Genomic DNA, 25,716 nt, shown 5'->3' on the forward strand with positions numbered 1-25,716 from the left:
ATTTAATTAAACACTTCCAAAAGGAAAAGCCAAGTATTTCAGCTGCATTTCTCAAAAGTTTAGAGTCAATCTTACTGATATTAGCTTGTAACCCTTTGTTATCCATAAGTCTTTATACACTATAACTGGCAGTTGTTCATTATATTAATTCAATAAGAACGTATTGATAACCAATCAAATCCCCAAGAGTCTAAGCAGTATTATAGACAAAAATCACAGCATTGTAAAGGTTAAGAGAGATTTAAAAGAATAATTAAGATAATTCTGAAGAATAACAAAATGGGGGGCTTACCATACCAGATATCTAGACTTATTATAAAGCTATAGTAATTAAGACAGTGTATTATTGGTTGGCACAGGGATAAGCAAATACAGTGAGCACAAAAACAGGCCTACATGTATACAGAAATGTGATATATGACTTAAGATCCTCATTGAAGATCAGTGAGGAAAGGATGCTAGTCAATAAATGGTGTTGGTACTGCTTGTTTTCTATATGGAAAAAATGGAATTATATTTGTTATAGTATTCACTATAATTTTTAGAACAATTTAAATACTTCAGCATCAAAAAAACTAAAAATTTTCCAGTCTAACACCATCACTTTATAAAGACAAAACAAAAACCCACAGAAGACATTTAGCTAAAACATATAGATAGCAGCAGCACAGAATTAAGCTCACTTTCTCCTGATTTATGCATGAATTTACATTTACTCATTCAGTATGTTCATAACACTTCCCATCCATCCCACTTCTTTAAGTTACCCAAGATACCAACAATGACATCAAATCAGCAGTGGGAGGAAGCCACAAAAGATGTGGTAAAGGAAATATCCAATACATAGTTCCATTTACTTCAATCCCTGGACTCTCCCTCTTTCCAGGAAATTATCCCAAAAATCTAGCCCTATCCTAAAAGATTAATTTTATCTAAACCCAAACTAATGACAAAGAATAGTGCCATGGTTTCGGTATCCAGGGAATTCAGAAAGAAAGAATTTTAAGAATCTTCCTTCTTGTGTCAACACATCATAAATACCTATGAATATCAAGTATTTAAAGAGGTCCAATGTTTTTCAGATACAAGTTCCATCAACCCATATCTCATTCCATTTGTGTTCAGAGGATGTTAGCTTTAAACATTTACATTTAGAGATTCTCACAAAGATCGGTTAAACAAACACTGCTTAAGACCGTCTGAAAGCAGCTGCTCCAATTTCAAGACCCAACTGAGGCACAGAAAGAAATAAATGACTTATCTTGTCTAGGAAAACACTCAATCTCAGGTTACTAGCATTGGCTACCATCAGTAAATTCAGGCAAAACTTTCCTTCCATAAATCACCCCCTAGGATCCATGAGAGGAGTATTGGTAGTAAAGAGAAAGAGACTGGTAGAGAGACTATTTACAAAGTTCTACTCAGAAACCCCAATTTAAACATGAGCCACCACTATCACACAATGGTATGCTCTATAAAGAATACAAAATTGACTGCATTTAACTTAATTACTTTAGCACTGAGGGTTAAAAGCATGAGCTCTGGAGCCAGACTGAGTGTGAATCCAGTTCCATCACCTGCTCTATGATCTTGGGCAAACACTGCTTACCCTTTGTATGAGATTCCTCAACTGAAAAATGAGGATAATAATAGTACCAACCCTCATAATAAGCAGTCCTGATGGCGTAGTGGTTGAAGCACTCAGCTGCTAACTGAAAGGTTGGCACCCACCAGCTGCTCCACGGGAGAAAGATGTGGCAGTCTGCTTCTGTAAAGATTACAGCCTTGGAAACTCCATGGGACAGTTCTACTGTCCTATAGGGTTGCCCTAAGTCGGAATCGACTTGATGGCAATGGGTTTGGTTTTGGTTTGGTATCCTTACAATAGAGGTTAAACTCGAGGTTAAATTAGTTAGTGCATGTAAAGCACTTAGAACCCAAGACCGAACCACTAAACCCACTGCCATGGAGTCCATTCCAGCTCATAGCGACCCTACTGGACAGAGTAGAACTGCCCCTAGGGTTTCCAAAGTGGATTCGAACTAACAACCTTTTGGTTAGCAACCAAATGCTTAACCACTGCACCACCAGGGCTCCAGCACTTAGAACAATGCCTGGCATACAGCATTATCTGCTACTAGTATTAGTATTATTGATGGCCTTACTAGACTACCAGTTCTCTCATGTGGCTCAAATACAGAATAGTTTTCTAACCAGATCATGCAATTTTAACTTTCCTGAATCAATGATTCAATATACCAAATTTTAAAAGTAGCTCTACAAAGCACCACCTGAGGTCTTCCGAGTCATTTACTTATCAAAGTTCTCACCAGTACTAATCAATAGTAAATATTTACTTAACACCAAGAAATCTATTTGAATTATCACAATGATACAAAACTTCTAAAAAATCTTGTACTTGAAAGAAATGCTTTTCATTTTACTTTTAATTACAAATTAATCTCTGATCTTACAAATTAGATTAATAGATTTGGATACGTATATAGTAATAAAACACACTAAACCTTGTAGTAAGATGTTTACTACCAATCTGCAAATTTACCTTTGTCAAAGATTTTAACAAAAATTTAATAAGTGCTCTATATCTTTAGTCATCTGGAAAATGTAAATTAAAACCACCCTAAGATTCCTAGGAATATATCCTACAGAAATAAGAGCCATCACACGAACAGACATATGCACACCCATGTTCACTGTAGCATTGTTCACAATAGCAAAAAGATGGAAACAACCTAGATACCCATCAACAGATGAATGGATAAACAAACTATGGTACATACACATAATGGAGTACTATACAACCATAAAGAACAATGATGAATCTGTGAAGCAGCTCACAACATGGATGAATCTGGAGGGCATTATGCCGAGTGAAATAATCAGTCATAAAAGGACAAATATTGTATGAGACCACCATTATAAAAACTCATGAAAAGGTTTACATGCAAAAAGACACCATCTTTGATGGTCACAAGGGAGGGGAGGGGTGGGGATGGAAAAACACTAAATAGACAATAGATAAGTGGTAACTTTGGTGAAGAGTAAGACAGTACGTGATACTGGGGAAGCCAGCAAAACTTGTCCAAGGCAAGGTCACGGAAGCTCCATTGACACATCCAAACTCCCTAAGGGACCGAATTACTGGACTGAGGGAAGCGGGGACTATGGTCGCGGGGAACATCTAGCTCAACTGGCATAACACAGTTTATAAAGAAAATGTTCTACATTCTACTTTGGTGAGTAGCGTCTGGGGTCTTAAAAGCTTGTGATTGGCCATCTAAGATACTCCACTGGTCTCACCCCATCTGGAGCAAGGGAGAATGAAGAAAACCAAAGACACAAGGGAAAGATTAGTCCAAAGGACTAATGGACCACAACTACCACAGCTTCCACCAGACTGAGTTTAGCACAACTAGACGGTGCCTGGCTACCACCACTGACTGCTCTGACAGGGATCACAACAGAGGGTCCCGGATAGAGATGGAGAAAAACGTAGAACAAAATTCTAACTCATAAAAAAAGACCAGACTTACTGGCCTGACAGAGTAGAGAAACCCCAAGAGTATGGCCCCCGGAAACCCTCTTAGCTCAGTAATGAAGTCACTCCTGAGGTTCACCCTTCAGCCAAAGATTAGATAGGCCCATAAAACAAAACAAGACTAAAGAGGCACACCAGCCCAGGGGCAAGGACTAGAAGGCAAGAGGGGACAGGAAAGCTGGTAACAGGGAACCCAAGGTCGAGAAGGGAGAATGTTGACATGCTGTGGACTTGGTAACCAGCATCACAAAACAATATGTGTACTAATTGTTTAATGAGAAGCTAGTTTATTCTGTAAACCTTCATCTAAAGTACAATAATAAGAAAAGAAAGAAAAAAAAACTCCCCAACATACTATTTCATAGCCACAAGAATGACTAAAATCAAAGACACTAACAATCTAAGTGGTGACAAGGATGGGAGTAAATGGAATTTCATACATTGCTGGTGGAGTATAAAATGGTGTAACTGCTTTGAAGAGCCATTTATTTGACAGTTTCTTACACGTACCCCATAACCCAATAATTCCACTCCCAGGTATTTACCCAAGAGAAATGACTAATCTATGTTCACAAAAAGATTTGTACAAGAATGCTTATATCAGCCTTATTCGTAATAGCCAAAAACTGTAAATAACCCAAATGTCTATAAGCAGGAGAAGGGAAAAACAAAGTGTCGTATACTCGTAAAATGGAGTCCTGTACCATCTAGGGAATTATCTGTTGTCTACAATAATGATATAGAATTTACTATTTGATGAGGATGTCTTATTTTCATTTCCTTCAAATACTGTCTTATTTTAAAATGCATTTTAACATACCTGGTTGAAGATAATTTTGATTCTGAAAATAACATTATTTTTTGTTTAGTAAATCTTGAGTTTTCTTGTCAGAATATAAACTTTTGAAGGCTTTTTAAACTGGCACTTTTAAGAAGCAAATAAATCCCAGAGTTTTATTTTCTTAAGTGATACTCCCATAGAAACTCTTATATGTATTTGCAAATATATTTTTTTCTTATGCATGCTTGATGCATTTTCATCCTGAGTAGGCGTTCTTTCCAGAAACTACCCATGTATAAAAAGAAGACTGACTTAAAATGGCTACTGTAACGGAAACAGTGTCTTAGGGAAATACAACTTTAGCTTAAGGTGAATTGAATAGTTAACAAACTGTGGTTTAGAGCTTGCTTTCATGTCACTGTATTTAAAAAGGCACACTATTGCTATAATTTTCCACTGATTATGGTTTCCTCAATAAAATAATAAATGCATGCAACAAAAAAGGAATACTACTCAGCAATAAAGAAGAATGAATTACTGATACATATGATTACATTTATATGAAATCCAAGAATAGACAAAATCAGAAAGTGGCTGGGGGACGGGAGGATGGGATTAACTTGAAAAAGACAGGAAACAATTTACTGCTGATCATTTATGTAGAATAAATTACAGATTTGAATATTACCCATCCTTCAATTCCATGTAAGAATGAGCAGTCACGAAAAGAAAAGTGGACAAATAGGAGTAAGTAACTTAAAGGAAATACCAATGGTTAATAATATTTAAAAAGTTCCACCAATAAATAAACACAAATTTCAGAAATAAGTCACTATTTTTTTCCTATCAACTTAGCAAATATTTTTTGATGATAACACTGCTGGCAAAGGTGTGTATCTCAATCTCATATATGGCTAATAGGAATGTAAACTGATACAACCTTACTAGAAAGCATCTGTGCAATGCTTTGCTCTCATGCTTTGCTCTGGTGAGTCCTAGAAATGTTAACACAGCTTGATTTGATAATTCCACTTATAAGACTCTATCCTGAGAATATAGAAATGCGGACAAAAATTTGTGTTTTGCAATATTCACTGAAGCTTTATTTATAATGGAAACTTATAAACAATCTACATGTGAACACTATGGAAATTGGTTGCATAAATGATGATGTAACCATTAATGGAGTATTTGTCAGCTGTTTAAAAATGTGTTTTCAAATAATCTTAATGTATATTATGTGATATGTTAAAAAAGGTAGGTTGCAAAACTATGTGTGTAGTAAAAATATGCATAAAGAGAAACTAGAGACAATAAACGTTAATGTCACTTTAAAAAAGAAGAATCAAGGACCAACACCACAGAAACTATATTTTACAAGTGTCTGGGCTTCATTTTAAGAACACAGTGATATCACTCACTAACTAGGTCTACTGGAAGGAGGAAAAAGAGACCAAAAGAATAAGAAAACTCATTAAAGGAACACACCATTAGTATTATCTCAGATACTAAGAATCAACTTATCTAATGAAGTCAAAGTTCTTTCGGGTATGCTAACAAATCTATAATCAAGAAAGCTACTGAATTCAGTACAATGCAAATCTGTTTAATCTGAGCTACAGAAAATGATTAGATGATTTCGTGATTTTTCACAGGAGTGAGCTCAGCTCTTTAGTAAAGCAATAAAAGAAGAAGGGAATGGCACAGAAAGACATCAAGCCAGCAACCTCATTTCCCAGGAAATCAGTTCTTACTTAGCAATGCATTGGCCTCATATTCTAAAGAAGAACTACCCTACAAATAAAGAGACGCATAAAATTCAAATACTCTGAAAAAACATATATTTCCCCTTGATCTTAAGATTTCCAAAAGAGAATAATGTCCGTTAAAAACATAGAAAAAAAGTTAAAAGCCCAAGTTAGAGTAAAACATTGTTCTATAAATAAAGAATAAGTTTCTTTCAAAATACTAAATCTCACAAGTTGTAAAACAACTACATTTTTATTTTTAAGATGAAAAGGTAAATATTGTATCTTTCTAACTTTCAACTAAGATTACATGGAAAAGAAAACTTGATATTAATTCTGGATTTTAAATTTATCAAGGTTGATAAAAGTTCTTATAATTTTTCTCTATAATGTTTTTAATCATTACTACAGAACATTACACTGAATTTCCAACTGAAACAATAAAATCTTAGTATTTGATCTTACTTCAGAACTAAAGGCTATGTGTAATAATCCAAAAGAAGAGTCTTCTTAGGGTGAAAGGGTATTAGGGTAAAAACTCTCAAAAATCTGTTGCCGTCGAGTTGATTCCAACTCATAGTGACAGTGACTCTATATGACAGAGCAGAACTGCCCCCATAGGGGTTCCGAGCCTGTAATCTTTATGGAAGCAGACTGCCACATCTTTCTCCTGTGAAGCGGCTGATGGGTTCAAACCACCGACCTCTCAGTTACAGCCAAGTGATTTAACCACTGTGCCACCAGAGCTCCTTCGATAAAAAGGGTAGATAAGTTGAAAAGAGAGAGAGAGAAATGGGTGATATAGAAACTTTTCTTCCTTTCAGTCACATGTTTAAAAGCTTGAACTTGATTTCCATTAAATGGTCCAGCATTGATGCTTCTGTAGAACTAGAGACATAAGACTGCCTAATCAACAAAGAAACGGCAGCTGAACTTCACTTAATGTTCAATTATAAAGTAATACAAGGGAAAATTTTTACAACCTATATTTAAAGCAGTGGGCTCATTTATAACCCATTATTGCAACTCTAAACTGCTTCCATCAGCACTTTGACCCAAAATGCCACAGAAGACCAAAAAGTCAACAAAGAGCTAGCTGAATTAGTAACAAAGCATAAATATTAAGTTTTTGTAACAAACTAAAAAACAAACAGTAATGGTCTCAATAAATGGTGCTAGGACAACTGAATATCCACATGCAGAAGAATGAAGTTGGACCCTTTCCTCACACAATACACAAAAATTAACTCAAAGTGGATCATACACTTAAATATAACAGCTAAAACTATAAAATTCTTGGAAGAAAACATACGTGTAAATCTTTAGGACCGTGGATTAGGCAATGGTTTCTTAGATATGACACCAAAATCACAAGCAACCAAAGCAAAAACAGATAAATTAGACCTCATCGAAATTAAAAACTTTTGTGCTTCAAAGGACACCACCAAGAAAGAGAAAAGACAATCCACAGAATGGGAGAAAACATCTGCAAATCATATATCTGACAATGGACTTGTATCTAGAATATATTTTAAAAAAATTTACACCTCAATAATAAAGACAAAGAACCTAATTTTTAAAAGGGCAAAGAAGATATACAAATAGCCAATAAGCACATGAAAAAAAGCTCGACATCATTAGCCATCAGAAAAATATAAATCAAAATCACACTAAAATGGCTATAATCAAAAAAGACAGACAGTAAGTGTTGGCAAGGATACAGGGAAACTGGAACCCTTATTCACTGCTCGTGGGAGTGTAAAATGGTGCCGCCACTTTGAAAAATAGTCTGGCAGTTCCTCAAAAAGTTAAACACAGAGTTACCATATGACCCTACTATTCCACTACTAGGTATATACCCAAAAGAAATGAAACCTACGTCCCTATAAAAACTTGTACATGAACATTCATAGCAGTTTTATTGTGAATAGCTAAAAACTGAAAACAATCTAAATGTCCATCAACAAGTGAACAGATAAGAAAATTGTGATATATCCAATTGTGATATACACAGTGGAATACTACTCAGCAATAAAAAGGAATGAATTATTGTTATATACAATAACATGAACAAATCTCAAATTAATTATACAAGGTAAAAGAAGCCAGCACAACAGCAACAAAAAAAGAGTATATGCCACATAATTCCATTTATATAAAATTCTAGAAAATGCAAACTAATCTATTAGGACAAAAAGCAGATCAGTGGTTGCCTGGAACTAAGGGCTGGAAAGACTGGGATGAATCATAAAGGGGCATGAGGAAACCTTTGGAGTGATGAGTATGTTCCTTACCTTAATTGTGTAACCAGTACCAGTTGAGGTCGAGTCGATTATGACTCATGGCAACCCCATGCGTGTCAGAGTAGAACTATGCTCCACAGTTTTCAATGGCTGCTTTTTTGGAAGTAGAATCCCAAACTCAGTTAGCAGCTGAGCACATTAACCATTTGCACCACCCAGAGACTCCAATTGTGGTTATACATAAAAACTACACTTTAAAATGTATGTGTAGTTCCATTGTATGTGAATTATACCTGAAAAAAGTCCTCCCCTCAAAAAAAAAAAAATGTATATGCCATGTTAGGAGAACAAAAATATACCAGTATGAAATGACGTGCTTAGGAAGAAAAAAGCAGAAAAAGTAGACTCAGAGGTTTTAAGTGTGACAACTTTTTTAAAAAGCCAAAACATTTAACTGACCCTTACATAGTAATAACTGAATTTTCAGCATCCATTGATGGAGCAAACAGTCAAAAGAACAAAAAGCTACTATGAATTCATTCTAGCCTTTTAAATAAAGATTTTTTAATTCATCTCATTTATTTGAAGAATTAGCATATATATATATATACAGAAACACACATATATTCACATACACACATGGGACATAATATTTTATTCTACAGATACTATCTGATGAGCACATGAAGTTGAGAATGCTGGTGGTGCAACAATTAAGTGCTTGGCTGCTAAACGAAAGGCTGGCAGTTCAAACCAACCTGCCAGCTCTGTGGGAGAAAAAACTGGAGATCTGCTCTTGCAAAGATTACAGCCTAGATTACAGCCTATGGGGCAGCTCTATTCTGTCACACAGAATCGCTATGAGTCAAAACAGACACGATGGCACTAACAACAAACTAACTTAACTGCAAAAAACATACACTCCCCGCCCAAAGACCTGCAACTAATAGATTGAGAAGTGCTAATAAGGATATTCAATGTCAAGGAGATTCAATACAAAAATATTAGCTTATATAAAATAGAAGTCAAGTCTAATAAACAAATTATCTACATGTTCCATAGCTACAATTCAGTGCAAAAGAATATAAGGATTAGTTATAACACTGCTAACCTGAGTGCAGATAATTAAGAATTTACTGTGATTTAAAGACAAAATATAGTTGAATTAAAATAAAGATTCAAGTTGTTCATAGATCAACTGGACTACAAATGAGACAACAGAGCCAAGAGGAATTCAAGACTCCTTTTCATGCCAAAATGACATTTAAATTTCATAGTACAACTTAATATACAATACTCTTTTACAGTCCATGCAAAAACTACAGAAAAAGCTTTTACTTCCTACCTACTTCATTAAATATCCCAGATCCTTGAAACAGTAGCTAACATTTACTGAGCTTTTACTACGAGCTAAGCACTATGTTTGGACCAATAAGCAAAATTATGATGAACTTAAAAAGTACTGAATTTGCCAAGGATTTCATTTTACTTAGATCCACTATCAACGCCCATGGAAGCAGCAGTTAAGACATCAAACAATGAATTGCACTGGGCAAATCTGCTGCGAACTACCTCCTTCAAGTGTTAAAAAAGCAAAGATGTCACTTTGAGGACTAAGGTACACCTAACCCAAACCATAGTGTTTTCAATTGCCTCATATACATGCAAAAGCAGGACGATGAATAAGGAAGATCAAAGAATAATTGACGCATTTGAATTACGGTGTTGATGAGGAATACTCAATATACCATGGACTGCCAGAAGAACGAACAAATCTGTCTCAGAAGAAGTACAGCCAGAACGGTCATTAGAAGCAAGGATGGCAAGACTTCGGTTCACATACTTCGGACATGTTATCAGGAGGGACCAATCCCTGGAGAAGGCCATCATGCTTGGTAAAGCAGAGGGTTAGCAAAAGAGAGAAAGACCCTCAACGAGATGGACTGACACAGTGGCTGCAACAATGGGCTCAAACGTAGCAACGATTGTGAGAATGGCACAGGACTGGGCAGTGTTTCATTCTGTTGTATACAGGGTCTCTATGAGTTGCAACCAACCCAACAGCACCTAACAACAAGAAGCAGCACTATGTTAAGCACTTTACATAGATTATCTAATATGATCCTCAAAGTAATTCATTTTGCAGATGAGAAAACTAAAGTTAAAAAAGTAACTTGCCTTGCCTAAGGAGGTAGAGCTGGATTTAAACTCAGTCACAATCGGAGTCCATTTCACTATACCACTTTTCCATAGTTGATGTCATAAACTCAGCCCCCAGTGAGGGTCTCTCCATTATTCATTAACATTGATGTACACCAGAAAATACCCCCCAAAAAGTAAAACAAAGTCCTGATTGCAAAATTTTACAACGTTATGAAGAGACTAAATCCAGTATCACAAAAAAAAAAAATCCTCAACAATATAATATCAAACTGTATGGTTTCCGTGTAGAGGGTCAGCGAAAAAGAGGAAGGCTTTCAACGAGATGGACTGACACAGTGGCTGCAACAATGGACTCAAACATAGCAACGACTGTGAGAATGGCACAGGACCAGGCAGTGTTTCGTTCTGTTATACATGGGGTCGCTATGAGTCGGAACCAACTCGACAGCATCTAATAACAACAACATGGTTTCTGTAAGTGTCCTAATAACTGAAATTAGGCTAGGATATTAGAGAGATTATTAAGAAATTACCAGTATTTAACATACGTTAATGTTAACATTTTTAGAAATTATAACCAGTCACGTAAATGGACATCTACAGCTCATTTTCTTGCCAACATTCTCGATTCATTACTTGGTGCTGTATTCCTTGCAAAAGCAAGGGACACTTGACTATGATAGGAAATATCATTCCTTTATAGTACTAATAATAAATAATTTTTCCAAAAATAAAAATGACTCAACTCTTTAAAATAATTAACCATACAAAAATTATGTTCATTCTCCAGAACCTGTAAATATGTTACCTTACATGGCAAAGAGACTTTGCGGATGTGATTAAGTTAAAGATCGTGAGATGGGGATAGTAGCCTGAATTATTCAAGTGGGCCCAATGTAATCACAAGGGTTGTTTTAAGAGGGAATCAGGATGGTCAGACTGAGAAAAAGGAGATTTGACAACCAAAGCAATGGTGGAGGTGATGAACTGTGAAAACGGAGGAAGGAGCCATGTGCTAAGGAGATCGGGCAGTCTACACAAACTGGAAAAGGCAAGGAAACTGATTTTAGTCCTTTAAGACTACTGACTTCCAGATACAGATTTTAATCGATAAGATTTAAAGAAAGCCCATGACGTCATGAATGTGATGGAATTACATACTTTCATCAGAGACAATTTAAGAGATAATACAGCTTTTAACAGCTTTCTACAGAGGGAGAAAAATTTTCTTTCACTTTTGACCAAATCCTTAACTAAGGAAGATATGGGGCTTAACTTGTAAAAATCTCCTTCTGCTTGAATTGTGAAAAGTATGGAACTCTTTGATCTACAGAATATATTAACTGTAGGGAAAAATAAACTGATTCTTCCTAACTGGCATTAAGAACTAATTTAAAATTATTAAATTTATAATGTTCAATTCCTAATCTACTCACTGATGAATTACATCCCCCAAAACAGGTTTGGGGTGTGTGTGTGTATTTAAAAAAAAATTTTTGGCACTACGTAATTCTGCTATTAAATGATACATTATGGAACAATGTCATGGTACAACAAACTATCTCCATAACTGAAATAGAATTCATGGAATTCGTTATTTTATAGATTTCACGGGCTTTAGATTAAGCATTCACAGATTTGATAACTCAGATTCAGGTTACTAGTTTTCTTCCTAGTCTAAAAATTCCATCCAGGAAAAGTACAGTACATCAGGCTAACAGATTTCAGTCTAACAGAAAAAGTACTTTTAACTAATGTAAGATAATTTATCTTAGTTGGGCATGTCCTTTGCATTTTTTTTCCTAGTAGTACGTGTAACAGTCCCCCCACTGTTAATAAAACTCACACATATTTAGAAGACCAGGTAATATGCTAGAGACACAGCCTGCAACCACAAAGAATAAAATCTTAGCCTCACTTAAAACATGTTTTAGTTAACTGAGGGTCTCTTCCTACTCCTTTATCCGCCAAACTAAACCAATCACAAAACAAATTAAGATAGTAAATGCTTAAAATACATGTAAATTTTTAAAGTCAACTCTGTTTTTCCTAACTGCCACCTTATTTATAATCATAGTACCTGGAACATCAGCCCACCATAGAAAGACAAGTCTAATGTTGTTATAATTATTAATAATTAATTTGTTGGTGGTGGTGTTGGTGGTTGCCATCAAGTCAATTTTGACTCATGGCATCCCCATGTATATAGAGTAGAATTGCTCCGTAGGGTTTTTAAGGCTGTGACCTTTTGGAAGCAGATCGCCAGGTCTTTCTCCCACACAGCAGCTGGATGGGTTTGAACCACCAACCGTTAAGTTAGCAAATGAGTGCTTAACCGTTGTGCCACCAAAAACCAAAACCAAACCAACTGCCGTCAAGTCAATTCTGACTCACAGCAACCATATAGGACAGAGTAGAACTGACCCCCAGGGTTTCCAAGGAGCACCTGGTAGATTCGAACTGCCCTTTTGGTTAGCAGCGGAACTCTTAACCACTCCTTAATTAACAATTACCACTTGTTAATTGCCCACTATACTATATAAAGTGCTTCTCTTTCAATTCTCATCATGACTCTGATAAGGACAGTATAAGCTCCATTTTATGAATGACAAAAATCAGGCTTGTTGTTGCGTGCTGTCAAGTCAATTTCGATTCAGAGTGACCCCATGTGAGAGAGTAGAACTGCCCCATTGGGTTTTCTAGGCTGTAATCTTTACAGGAGCAAATCATCAGGTCTTTCTTCCGTGGAGCCCCTAGGTGAATTTGAACTGCCAACCTTTCAGTTAGCAGCTGAGCACTTAACTGTTGCACCATCAGGGCTCCTAAGAGGGATTTAATCAACTGCCCAATTAGTAAATTAGTAAATGATAGAGCCACGATTCAAAAGCATGGTCATACAAATATAAAACTTGAGTTGCTTTGATTCCATCATGCTTCATCCTGACACAAATGATGCCTTTCCCAACTTCATAATATGGCGGTCACAAATATACTTCTTTCATCATCGGCCTATTCTATGGCTGTGGAGATCCTAGGCTTAAAAAAAAAAAAAAAAAGCTTATCTTGTTTAAAGAATACTAGAAGCCTAGAAGCTAAAACTCCTTTTAACATAACCTTGGTTATGTTCAAAAAAATAAGTACCCCTGAAGTAGTCTTAAAACCATAGTTTAGCTTAACTAGTCGACAATGTCTGCCTCCAGCACTGCCCTCTTTTAATATCTATCTGTATAAGATTAAATTGATAACAGCAACTAGAAAGATTAGGTAAGAAACTTATCTTAGTGGGTAGTGAGTTTATGTTATCGGATAGGAACAAATCAAAGAATGAAATCAACGTCCCTGAACTGTACATATAGAAACTGTTGAACTGATGTTCTGCTGTGTATACTCCCAACAACAAAAATAAATTATTTAAAATAAATAAATAAATAAACCTTCATAAATCATGCAAAGTAACACCACATGATTCAAGTGAAATGTACCTGAGGTATATACACCTGCACAGCTGACCAGAAGAAAGTATCACTAACTTTTACTTTTCCAAGGTCAAAGGTAACCAAGTCAATCTTAAATAAAATTATAAATTTAGCTGACTTCTGCGTTCCCAACTCTGCTTTTATTCAGGAGCCAAGCAGTGTTCTATAGCTTTCAAACCTTCTTCCTAACTATACTGGAAAAAATCTGATAATCATCATTTTCCTAATTAGTTATATACACCTTAACGTAAACAAGTTACCACAATTAAGATTTTGCTAATCAGAAAATTCAAGACTTCAACCCTGGTTAAAACAATGTTAAGATGCCAGCAAGCAAGTGGGGTAAAGTGAGTTTGGTGGGGAGAGAACGGAAGGTTACTGAACATTAATTACTAATATACTAGTTCCTTGGTTAATTCATTTAGGATAACTGGGGGTCGCTTCCTATTGCTTAATCCCATTCTCCACTGGAAAGGACAAGTGGGAAGTCCTGGCCTAGTTGCAGTTGCTGGGGACCTATTCCCAAGAGCTGCATATGCAGAGACAAGAGTCAGCCTTCTAAAATCCACATCATCCTGCCCAGGCTCTCATCTTTTAGGACTAGCACTTTCCAGTCTTTTCATTGCATTCGGACATGCTTTCTTGAGTGGGGGAAAAAAAAAGGAAGAGTTACAGCAAGCAGCAGAAACTGCACAAAACAAAGAATATGTCCACAGGAGAATGCTGCAAATTGGATCATCTGCCTTTACATATGTCACTCCAGGAAAACTGCCAAGAACTGCTCACTCCTCTAGACATACTTCCTGTGGATCCTCCAGACTCCTCCTTGAGCACTTGTCAGTACACTCTTCATTCTCCCTTCGTTTCAATCTTCCTTTTGCCCCAAGATTTCCAAGTATGTATTTTATATTCCCCAAAATATATATGGCAATATCGTACCTAGTATTTAATGACATCCTATTTATCATTCCCTGTGTCTCACATCTGAGCAAATAGCCTAAAGCCTTATACAGTGTTTCTACCTCTGATAATGAAATTTCCTATATGCTAATTACTGAAACAAATCTTCTTTGCAAATAATGGATTTATCACAATATCAAAATAAATAAGACAAAATTTTTTTTTAAACAATGAAATACAGAGCACATTGTTTCATTTCTCCCTAGCCCTATCAAGAAAACATACCAAAGTTCTGAACTCAGCAAAATTCAAGATCCATTTGTAGAAATCAGAATCTATTAAATACATGTGTTTTGGCAAATCTGAAATAAAATGCAGCTTTTCATTAGTTCTCTGTTAAATAAAATACTTTTTTTTGTTGTTGTTAAGGTGATAAATTTACCAAGGGATCTTTTCTGATAAAGGAATTCTCACAGTAAATTAAAAACCAGATAGAGGGATCTTATATTTTTCCAGAACTTGAATTTCAGGTACCAACATTTCCATTAGGATTTGTTATATGGGTAGGTGGAGGGCAAGAAGCAGAGAAAACAGATCAGAAGCTATTATAAAAGACAAGACTTCCCTGAAATAGAAAATAAACTTAATTAACTAGTGTTAATTGAACTTCCACTTTTTTGAATTATTTATCCTTTCACATTTGATAGATGAAATTGAGTCTCATTAAACTGTATAGTTAGGAGCACACAGTTTCTTTGGGATTTAAAAACCACCATTTTTTCAATTACAGATTAACAAATCTCACTGTAAAATGAGTTGAGCAATCAAAGCTACTCACAGATAAGTATGATTAAATTATGGATGAATAATAAGTTAACTGAATAAAGTCCATTTATTAAAAGCAAGTGATTAAACTGCTCAATGTTCACAATTATAAAGAACTTATTTTATTTTTCCTATACTCGGTTATTAACATTTTGCATTGCTCCACCAGTTGGTATAAAATTGAATGATCCAAACATGAATGTGTCTGCCAACTGTACAATAACATAAAAATGACAATTTTGGTGTTATGTGTACTCCATTTAACTCAATGCAAAGAATCCAAAAGCTCTGATCTTTGGAGCCTTTATCACAAAAAAAAAATTGGCAAACTTGTTTTGTGGAAAGACTGCTTCTTCTGTTGAACTCAAACATGCAATGATTATATGTTTTGCAGTCTTCCAAACAAAAATAAAAATGTTAAAGAAACATAAAAATCTGAAGTAGAACTAAAAATGATCTCTGAGGGAGAAAAAGTAATCCAAAAATCCTCATGCAAAGTTACACCAATAGTTTCTTCACAATTTCATAAACCATTAATGAAAGGGTTACATAAATCCCCCGGATTAAAGGTTTTTAAAGAGAGCTGCAGGGCTCTCTTACAGTTTTCAATACTGCTATCTCTGTTCTTCTATCCACAAAAACAGATCCAAATCAACTCCTTCTAAATATAAACCATCTAGTTTTCAGAAGAAAATTCAAACTAAGAGCAGCACAAAACATATTTATTCTTAATATAGCTTAAAATAAGTATTACAGTTTATATTTAGGTCCCTCAAATAAGTTAAATGTACAACACATACCACGTCCAGCTCATTCTCAAGGGAGAAAACCATCAAAACAAAAGCTCCTGTTTAATAAACTATTTATTTTGTAGTTAAGCCTCTACTGTCTCAGGTGAACTTTGCTGTCAACTATTATCACAATTTCTTCTCTACACAAAAACCTAGAAATCTATAAGACACAGGTAAAATATATCTAGTTCCCTTAAAAATGTCTATGTTTTGTATAAGTGCAAGCTCAAGAAAAGCTTTAAAATACTTTTATTCTCTAAAAAGGAAATACTCTTTCTGCTTTTCTCTTTTGAAATGCATCTTAATTGGTTTTTGCTTATTTTCTATGCATGTAATGTTCTCAAATCAGTTCCTTTCAGTGTTAGATGTTTACTGTCAATATGTCACTGTATACTTAGGCTTTTTACAGACAATGCTTTACAGGACAAGGGTAAAAAACAAAGGGTGAACAAGTGGGCACAAGAGAAACAAAGGTATAACACATCTGAGAAGCACCACTCAAATTCTCTTCTTCAAATTTCCTTAAGTCCTCATGCCAAAGATTCTCAATATCCAAAAAGTTCCACAATCAGAGAGGCACAACACAATATGTGGTAAGAGAAACACTCAAAAAAACAAACAGAAGCTAAAGAAATTTAATGGAATGTATCACCACCTGAGAAAAATTACCACAAAAAGTAGAAAAATAAATCATAATAAATCCAGTTCCTAGATAGCCCTACTGGAGGGTTGCTTTTGCAGCCACTACATGGCTCGAAACAGTTTTCAAACTATTCTGACTGCAAGAACTACATTTCACATTGCAAGCTAGTACACACATGTATGAGGAAAGTTCCACAAAACAATACTTTTCCTTACCAAGTGCAATGCACTATTCCATTCTACTTCATTTTATTTTCAATGCAGGTTGTAACTCACTAAATTGATTTATAACTTATTAATAAACCATGAAAAACAGGCTTGAGACAGGGAATCCCTCATTTAGGATCTTTTTAGCAATTTGCCTCTACCTGTCTCTTTAGCAGAGTAGACAAGTATTTTAAGGCTGCCACATTATTAGTGTTTTCATTAAAGCAGTGGTTCTTTAACTGTGGTCTCCTGACCAACATAAGCATCACCTAAGATAAATACAAACTCTCAGGCCCCACCCCAGACCTACGGAATCAGAAACAATCTAGTTTACCAAGACCTCCAGGTGATTCTAATGCAAGGCAAAGTTTGAAAACCACCACATTAAAGACCTCGGGTGTTTTCCTTATCCCCTATTTAACAATCCCATACACATTAGTTATTATGTGCCAGTCACTATGGTAGAAGCTCTACAAATATTAACTCATGTAACACAACATTCTTATCAAGTAGGCACTCTTATTATCCCTATTCTAGAGATGAGAAACTGCTGCACAGGGAGGTTAAGTTACCCAAGCTTAGTGGTGGAAATGAAATTTGAACTTATTTTCGATTTAGCAAAGGTAAGCCTGTACTCTTTACCACTCTCCTCTTTCTGATCGAGTCCCCAGTTCTACTTCTTTAGTTCAGCTACTCCTCCCCTTTTCCCTCTCAAATTCCCCATCCTGACAGTGTCCTTATTTTATTTTCTAATGTTATTGCCATCATCCTGAAACAAACTTCTTCTCTAAGGCACTTCAGTGCCAGTCATTTAACCTTGCTTTTTTAGGACCTTTTCTCTGGTCCTAGATAGCATCTTAGTATTAATTATGAAGCTGAAGTTTCTTTTATTGCTGAAGACCTTAAAGCCTATCCATGGCCCCACTGTTAATGCTTCATATCTGCTGTTCTGCCAGTTTCCACTCTCTCGCTAAGCAACTTTCTCGCCTTATCTACCAGTCCCTTCCTACAGGGAAATTATTTGCCCCCACCCCGTCCCATTTTGCTTGACTCCTTTCTAACTGAGGGAACTTCCACACCCCTGCTGGACCCTCACCCCAGTCTCAAACCAGAGCACTGCTCGTAGGTTTCTCTCCTGGACCCCAGAGGATCCTCAGACCCCAGAGCTCCCAGTCTAGTCTGTGGGGGGCAGGGCGCTTCGGTTCCTCCCCCAAGCAGTTCAAGGTCTCCACGGGTCGGACCCTCCAAACACCCGTCGCTCCTCATCTCTCAGGAGCCCTTCTGCCTCAGACAGCCGCTTTCTCAGGAAGGTCCCAGGCCCCTCCCTGCCTTTCCTCAGAGGTCCTCACTCGGACCCAGGCCGCTTCCTGTCACTCGGGACCCGACCGCCCTAGTTTAGCTTCCCACCTCCCTTCTCCCTCTGACCGGGGCCACTCCCAATTTCCCCGGCCCTCCAGCTGTCTCGCTCACCGGCTGCTCCCGAGCTTCCGCTTCTCCCTCGCACCCGAGCCGTCCTGGGTATTCCCGAGTCACTCAGCCCTCGAACCAGGTCGTTACCGGTCACCCCGTATCTGCTCTCTGGGATTCCGGCGGCTCACGTCTCCCCAGGGACATACCCCTCACACACCAGCCGCTGGTCAGTGTCCCAGACCGGAGCACTAGGACGCCTCAAGGGACCTCCCGGCCTGACCTGCTTGGGTCCGGCCCCAGCCTACCTTCCCAGCCCGAACTCCGCCGCCAGGAGCCGGGCCATTCTCCCACCAGCCCAGTCAGCGCTAACTCTCCGCCTCCGCCGCCGCCGCCGCCGCCGCCCCCGCCCGCGCCCCGGCCCCCACTGGGCCCGCACTCCAGGCCCCCTTCCCCTAGTCTCCGCCCCCGGAACGCCAAGCAGGAGTTTCCGCCCCTCGACGGCCGCCAGGGTTCAGGCCCGCGTTACCGGCACTCACCTGCCGCTGCCCCCGACCAACTCCAGCGCCACTGCCTCTACCTCGGCCGCCAGTAGCCACCTAGCGCCACCACCTCCCCCATGACAACAGGCCCACCCCGTTTCATACTTCCAACCTGTCCATTGGTTAGTGGGGCGGAGGCTCTCGCCTCTGATTGGTGCGCTTTACCCGCTCGTCACAGCTTCTTTGCCGCCCCTTTTCCTGGACCCGGTATTCGCCCCCGCCCGACCTGGAGCGTCCTAGACGAAGCTTTAGTTGTAATTGGGTGACGGTTGGGCAATTCGACGTCTTGATAGGCTGCCGGAAGTGCCTGTTAAGTCAATTGGCGAAGGATGTGACGGCCAAGGTTGGTTCAAGCTTGTGCACAGTTTGGTTGCGCAGTAGAAAGCGAAGAGGGGGCAGATACTCACATCTGAGGTTACCGAGGAAGGGTTAACTCTTTGTTGTAGAGTTCACTTTGTAAACTCCTCCCATCCTCCAGTTTCCTTCCTATAAGGAGAAGCTTATCGCTGCTAGCTTACTTGTGGGGGTAGTAATTACAAAACACCCACATCAGAGGTTGTGTTTAAGAAGTGTTTCAAAGCCCCTGGAAAGGCACTATATAGATAAAAAATTTCACCTTCTTTTCTTGAGGTCTCAATGCGCCCAGTTTCCTTTAAGTTCTTTCCAGGAGTCTCCGTGCTAAAAGCGCAACCGTTTATTAGCAGTTATCAGTCCCCTTCGGTTGCGATTATAAATATCGCTAATAAATTGAAGTGGCATGTTGAGAGTTCTCCAGCTTCCAGGCTCGCTCCTGTTTGGCTTCTACAAAGTGGCCAGGCAGCCATCATCAAGTTTGGACTAAGTGGGCCACATATTATCCTTGTGATGTTCTGGGAATGAGAATCTCGCCCTCCCACCTCCTTAAATTTGGCTTTTAAGTTCAGCAGTTCTGAAATAGCCCTGCTAGCTGTGTGTCAGATACTCAGAAAGCTTGTCTTTTCTTTGTAAGGCTCTCCTCTTCCTGGCAGTCTAAATTAGGGCTATAGAATGAATTGCAGTTCTTTTCTCACATGGGCACAATGCGCAAGAATAAATGATGGTATTTTTTATTCATTTGGGTACAAATCACAGTAGGCATTTTTGAGAAATACGGTATTTCTATAACAACTCTTGTGCTCCTAGAAATAATATTCATCATTAGGTTTTGCTTTGCTTTTTCATCACCTGCCTCTATTTTTCCTGCTCCTAGATAACAAAATGCTGTCCTGGCTGCTGCTTCTATTTCTAAATCAGTTTTAAACATACCTTCCTCACATCTCTACCTAAAATACACAAAACTCCGGGCCATGAAACATACACTAGGGATGGGATGGAACACTGTCAGGAGGCCCCTCACAGGCACTACTTTACGGTCAGGAATTTCCTGTAGGACCAAGAATCTGGACTTTGGAAATTTTGTGCTTTGCCCCTTCTTCCTTCTAACTGTTCCTCCCATCTCTCTTTTATTTACCCTCCTGTCCGTTGCAGAGCAAGTGACAAGGAGTCTAAAACTGCATGGTTTGTTACCCAGAGAAAAATTGTCTATTTTCTAGCCTGTGTTTTTAGTCACGTTTAAATAAACTGCATACCTCTATCACCAAACTGAGCGAAAATTATTCCTCCAGTAACTATACATAACACTAACGTGTCTTTTCCTAGTTATTTTCCAGAACTTCCCTCCCCCTTCTCTTATCTTCACCTTCCAGTTTAGAAATAACCTCCTATTCAATTCAATGACTCATGAAAAGCCTGTAAAAGCAAAGTGGAAAAGCCAAAATAACTTTGGAGGTGCCTGAATCATTTAGTTGAAGGAAAGATCAGACATTGACCATGATAAGATGGAAGCCAAGACATAAGGCAAGCCTGAGCTAACATGCCGTAACAGATGAAGTAACATGCAAATGTGAAGGTGCCCCAATGAGAAGGAGCCATCACTATGTCCTTTTACGCAGCCTTTTAGTATATCACCAGCAGCTTTCTTCTCTCCAGTCTTGCCAGTGTGCCATACCTACCAATTTTAGAACAAGTTAGAAGGCAATTAATGTCTTGGCACATAGAAAACAATAACATCATAGGAGGGCATGGCCATTACTATGGTACTTTGGGTAATAATGGCTCTTACACAGCCATAGTGACTAGGTGCCATAGAGAACATAGAATTAGGCCAGCCTCACTAAGAGAACTTGCCAAATAAGTTCAGGAACTCAACAAAATTACTATCACAGAACTAGGTGGAAAATTGCCACAAAGGTCAGCTAGTCATTCTATTTCATACACTTTTAAAAAAAAAAACATTGGTAAGTACCTTTGGTCATACTTGCATACATGCTTCTATTAATCCAATTCCTTGCGAAAAATCAGTTAAGAAAATAAATTTAAAATGAACAGGTAAGAGTGATCATTACAACTCATGAAGAAGAGGGAAAATCTTAAAGAAGGAAGGTTTTGAGAAACATGCTTTGAAACGACAGAAGGCTATTGTGTTATCTCAGCCTATGAAGTATTGAAGGGGTTATTGCTTGTACCCTACATTTGGATTGTGCATGCACAAGGTAAACTGATAACCTAATTACTCCACCCAAGTTCTCTTTTCTGTCCTGTGTTAACGTGCTTCTCCACCACTCTCCACGATCTCCTCTTAGAAAGCAAGAGCACTGGAGTCTGGGAGTCTGCAACTTTGTGTTGTATGGCCGGTTGTGGAGGTGGTACAGATGGCATCTGTTCAGAGACACTTGAACAAGACCAGGATGGCAGGTATATTAAGGGTAAAAATAGCCCTATAAATCCCAATTAAGTGAGAAATGGAGGACTCGGAGTGAAGTCCCATTGTCTGAGGAGAGATACGTATACCTTGGGCTTCATTGTATACTAATGCAACTTTTTCTCCTGTTCTCTTTTCATAAGGTCACTTTTCAAGGGAGCAGAATGCAAATCTCCTTTCATTTCTATTTTAGTCCAGGGAGGCAATCTCACTAGGGAAAGGTTCCATTTTTTGTATTTGAGGGGTTTTTTACCCTGGGAGTCTACAGACAATTCCAACTGGATTAGAGAAACAAACAACTGATGGAGAAGAAAATTGCTCAGACAGCAGACAGGGGCTGGAGCTACCTACCACTAGCAGTTGGAGACAAACCAAGATGTGTGATAAGAAGTGGTTCCCTGAGTTAGGGATCCCTGAAAGTGAAGGCTAATAGGGATGAAGGAATTGGAGAAGAAGGAGGAGAGAAAGAAGAGATAAAAAAAGAAGAGAGAGAAGGCTAGGAGAGAAGAGGGTAAGGAAAGCTAGAAAGAGAGTCAAGAAGTCACAGAGTGCTGAGCCAGCTTGAAATCCTGCCCCATTCTCTCTGGCTGTGGACTTTACACCAGGTTGCATAATTGCACCAGCAAAGTATAGCCCCTGACACTGGCTGAAAGAGGTTGTGTGCCAGGCCTGTAGGATTGTTGCTCTCCTGCCACCTGGAAATTCTCCCTGAGCTCAAAGCCTGCTGCTGTTCTGGCACCAGGGAAAAGCTGACAAGGAAGGACAAATTTCATGCAGCCAGCCAAGGAGTGTGGATCTTCATTTGATTTTATAAAGGTGACCACTGGAGTGGAGCTCTGGCCAAACAACGGGAGATGATCGGGGAGAAGATGTTTTCACCGTTCCATGCTGGGGAGCTTCTAATATAGGGAAGTACCAAGCTGCTGCTCTCCACACTGGAACAAAGCTCTGTGGTTCAAAGTTCAAGGTTCTGTTTCATGGATGGGAAGAAGCAAAAAGAAAAAAAAAAAAGAAAAATTGGTGGGAAGAGGTGTTCTCTCAGGCAGACTCTTTGCTTTTCAATTCCAGGGCTCACGTGATTTTTAATAAGTGTACCATACCTTCTTATTATTCAATGTATGCATTTTCATACTCAAAAATGTGTGTATCCCTCAATCATTCACCCACCTTGTATATTATAGGCAAGATGGCTTGAGTGCTTGTAAAATGAGTGGGCTGCAGCTCTTAGCTCAGCCATTGTGTTATTGAGTAGAGCCCCTAGTTACTACCACCAGATCTATGGGTGGACCAGCCATTCTTCTGCAGTGGGGAGTGAGTTGCTCAAAGCTCTTAGCACCATTTAAAGTTTTATCCATCCCTGTTTTAGACACACAAAGAATTTCCTGGAAACATGGCTATACTCCAAGGATTTCAGAGAGTAGAATGCCTTCTAGAATTCCAGTTTCCCAATCCCTTGGAACCTCATAAGAAAATAGACTTGAACACTCTTGAACCTAATATATTCAGATCCCAGCTCTGTAATTTACTAGCTGTATGACTTTGGAAAAAAGTTGGTTCATCTCCTTAAGCTTCAGTTTCTTCATCTAAAAAATGGGAAATACGTTAGTTATCTTTTGTGATGTAACAAATTATCCCCAAAAATCAGTAGCTTAAAACAACATTTATTATCTCACGGTTTCTGTGAGTCAGAAATCCTGGTGCAGCTTAGCTGGGTCCTCTAGCTCTAGATATCTCTGCAGTCATCTCAAGGCTCAAATGGGATGGATTTGCTTCCTAGCTCACTCATGTGGTGGTTAGCAGGATTCAGTTCCTCACAGGCTTTAGACTAAGGCCTTAGTTCTTCATGAATTGTTGGCCTTGTGAGCCTCTCCATGGAGCATCTCACAACATGGCAGCTTATTTCATCAGAGCGAGAGAGAGGGCCAGCAAGAGAGAGAGTGCTAACAATCGGTAATCTAACCATGAAAGTGACAACCCATCACTTTTGCCATATTCTGTTCATTAGAAACAAGTCATTAGGTCCAGCCCACAGTCAAGAGAAGGGGATTACTACACAATGGTAGTAGTAAATACTAGAAGGCAGGAATCATTGGAAGCCATTTTAGAAACAGCCTTCCTCAGGATGATGATGATGATGATGATGATGATGGTAATGGTACCAACTTGTAGAGTTCTTTTAAAGATTCTGTGAGAGAATATGTTCAGTTCAGGGCCTGGCATATATTACTGATAATGTTAATAATGACTATTATTACTGTTATTGTTATTATTGAGTATATGATAACTGGTTTTCTCTCCTAGCTACTAAAAAGAAATCTTTTATGAGAAGTAAATGAGATAATATACATATAACTCAGGACCTAACACATAGTAAGTACCCAGTACCAAACCAATAACCAAACAAGTTGCTATCGAGTTGATTCCAACTCATGGCGACCCCATGTGTGTCAGAGTAGAATTGTGCTCAATGGAGTTTTCAACGGCTGATTTTTCAGAAGTAGCTCACCAGGGCTTTCTCCTGAGAAGCCTCTGGGTGGACTTGAACTTCATCCTTTCTGTTAGCAGCGAAAGGGAGTTAACCATTTATACAACCCAGCAACTCTAAGTAGTCAATAACCATTAGTTATTATTAACATTATTAAAGAATGTGCAATATCTGGTTGCCTCTCCAAGCTACTGGAAAGAATATGCTCCGACTATGGTAACTTTTCCAAGACAGTTTTATTTTTAAATATTTTGTCCCATTTTTCCATGAGCACTTTGTACTTGCCAAACCACTGTTTCAGATTTTTTGTTCATAAAATGTCACCACCAAAGCGAGGGCCCAGTCTAATTTCCTGCGTGCTCTATATACCAAAAAGTGTCTGCTCAAAACCAGCAATACAGGTTAATTATTGCATCACTTCCTATATGCAGAAAAATCTGAGCCTGGCTCCATCCAGGTTCCAGAGAAAGGAGTGTATGCGCAGAAGAATAAGCAGGGACTTGACTGTGTGAACTTTGTCCCTTTCAAAGGATGCTGGTCACCATGTAGTCTGCTGAGTCAGTCCTCAACTGCAGATGAAAGAAAGAAGGCTACTACACAGTCTCCGTGGCTGACATGAGGAAACACTGGAGGAGGCTTCCACACCTGGGTTGGGAGCAGTAAGAACCAAGAGACTGAATGAAAAACCATTTTGCAATTAGAAACTTGGGAAAGGAAAGAGTCAAGTTTGCAAAATGAAAGAAAGATCACTAAGACATTGGAGTGGCCCAGCAGGGCTAGGCCAAAGCTGACTTCCTTATGGAGGAGGATAATGACAGTTGGCCTGTGGCCAGAGAAAACGATGAATATAATAAGGAAACCTCATTATTTTGGCTTTGAGTCATTTCTCAGGGCTTGCCCGTGATAATCATGTGAGAAAGATGGAAAACACTCCCAAAGTATAAATGATCCCTAAACTAAAAACACTGTAGAAAGATAAAGGTCCAAGTCTCATCTTTTCAGGCTAGGAGTATCCTAATTCTCTCTCTCTCCCATATTTGCACATGTTCTTTTCCTTCTGTACATGTTCCATATAGAAGAAAAACTATTCTCACAAGAAAGCTATTTAGGACCCATTAGGCTGGAACTGTTTCCAGATTCAGGGTCATCTTAGCAAACAGTTCTCCGC

The 25,716-nt window shown here is 38.4% G+C and overlaps 1 protein-coding gene across 4 annotated transcripts in view; it reads right to left on the minus strand.

Annotated features, from left to right (window-relative positions):
- The window catches only part of NUMB (NUMB endocytic adaptor protein), a 175,407-nt gene extending 156,005 nt beyond the window's left edge, over window positions 1-19,402 (minus strand). For all 4 annotated transcript variants that reach the window (XM_023726357.1, XM_023726356.1, XM_004371019.2 and 1 more), the window contains exon 1: window positions 19,282-19,402. The gene's annotated coding sequence lies outside the window, so the exon portion shown is untranslated. The remainder of the gene's footprint in view (window positions 1-19,281) is intronic.
- Window positions 19,403-25,716: the final 6,314 nt, after the last annotated feature.

This window comes from Trichechus manatus, unplaced genomic scaffold (assembly GCF_000243295.1).
Source record: "Trichechus manatus latirostris isolate Lorelei unplaced genomic scaffold, TriManLat1.0 scaffold00010, whole genome shotgun sequence".
Classification (NCBI taxonomy): Eukaryota; Metazoa; Chordata; class Mammalia; order Sirenia; family Trichechidae; genus Trichechus; species Trichechus manatus.